Source organism: Diceros bicornis, chromosome 4 (assembly GCF_020826845.1).
Source record: "Diceros bicornis minor isolate mBicDic1 chromosome 4, mDicBic1.mat.cur, whole genome shotgun sequence".
In the NCBI taxonomy this organism is placed as follows: Eukaryota; Metazoa; Chordata; class Mammalia; order Perissodactyla; family Rhinocerotidae; genus Diceros; species Diceros bicornis.
The window spans coordinates 94,711,896-94,713,775 of record NC_080743.1 but is presented as its reverse complement, the minus strand read 5'-3'; positions in this window follow the sequence as shown (position 1 = coordinate 94,713,775).

Below are 1,880 nucleotides of genomic sequence, written 5' to 3'. Positions count from 1 at the left end.
AGAAACTTGCAACTCAAAATGTGGTCTAAGAACCAGCAGTATCAACATCACCCGGAAGTTGGTTCAGCTCTTGTTCCTTAGTCATTGATCATCACCTTTGTTGTGTCTTTCACTCTATTCACAGAGTTGCTCTATTTACTAGATAGAAAAAGCCTTTTATCATGACCAAATTCAGTTGGGGAAATTTCAGGACAATGAGGTTTCCTGAACACCTTATTTAAAACTGTCATTCTGCCCTTCACTCCTATATAACAGAGCTCACTTCTCTGCTTTATTTTTCTCCAAAGCACTCAGCACCATCTACCATACTTGTTTATTTTGTTTTATCAATTGCTTCTCTGGCTCCCCTATTAGAAAGCAAGGTCCAGGAGGGCAAGGAGTTTTGTCTTTTTCGTTCATTGCTGTGTCTGGCACCTAGGAGGTATTCAATAAATATTTGTTGAATGAGTTTATGAGAAACATCTCAGGGATCTGAGATCCACTGATCATGTTGGTTGAAGAACAGAGTCTTTAACCTTCATCATTTAGGCTATATCCAAGGTACACAAGGGCTTTATAGCCTCTTGATTTACTCTTCCTACTTAATGTTCGTACTAATAGCCGAGATTATAAGCAAAAGTAAGTTACCCAGCTCTGTATCAAGCCAAAAAATGGGCAATGGACAGGAAGATTGTAGAAGTCCCGCTAGGTTCATCCAAGCCAGCATCCACCTAAGGGAAAGATCAAGATGAGATATGGTCTGGCAGGGTAAGCCATCTAGGAACAGGTAAGCACAGAGTGCTAGGATCCAGAAGTTGTCAAGTCTAGGAAAGCCAGGCCAACACAAGAATCTAAATTCTATGAGATCAAGGACACAATCTGTCTTATTCATTCAGGCACAGTTATATGCCAGATACAGTACCTAACACTTGAAATGAATATTTGTTAGCTAGATACCTAATCCATCAACTAAATGGAATTCATGCAGACACTAAAGAAGGCTGCTATAGATAAAAAGTTATCAATATACTGGAAAGTGAAAAATCAAGTTGAAAATTATACTTAGAGTATGATTCCATTTTTATTTGTGTGTATATATGTGTATATATATAAATATCTGGAAAGATATACCAAAATGTCAACAGTGTTTATAGTTATCTCTGTATGATGAGGTTAGGAGTAATTTTAACTTCTTTTTATTTATCCATATTTAATAATTTGCTAATGAACATTGGTCACATCCCTTATAAAAAGGATTTTTAAACTATCTGTATGTGTGAAAGTGTATGATGTTGTTACTGTAAAGACATTCCATAGTCACCCTGGACCTCAGAATATGAGCCTCTTGCTTAATTTCACAAACTCCTTGGAGTTTCAGCTGGCAGAATGCTGAAGGAGGAGTGACGAGCCCCTCCCATTTCTCATAACCTCCTCCAGCTCTTAAAAGGCTTCCGACTGCCTCCCAGCACACAACCAACAGAGAAAACTATTCTGTCAAAGAGACGGCAGGCAGCGTCAAAAGGCAAAAAGGAAGGTAAGGATGATTACTGGGGAAAGCAGCTGGGAAGGAAAGTTCAGCACTGTCAAGAACGTAATAGGAGATTTGGCTCATATCCCTAGTACTGTGTTATTGAATCGTTTGGCTTTGTTAAATGCATTGCTTTAAAATGTTAAACAAAGACGTTGTAAAAAGGTCTGCAGCGAAGTTCAGGAGACGACTTGGCTTCTCTCAAGGGAAGAGGAGACTGGGATTTGACTAGTCGGGCATTTTATTCAATTAGTGCTGCTTATTAAATTACCACTGCTCCAGCATTTAAAGCCCATTGCTGACCACACCTTAAGCACTCTCTCATCTTTTGCCCCAGTGAAGCAGCGTTGATTGATCGACTCTGTGACAGGAG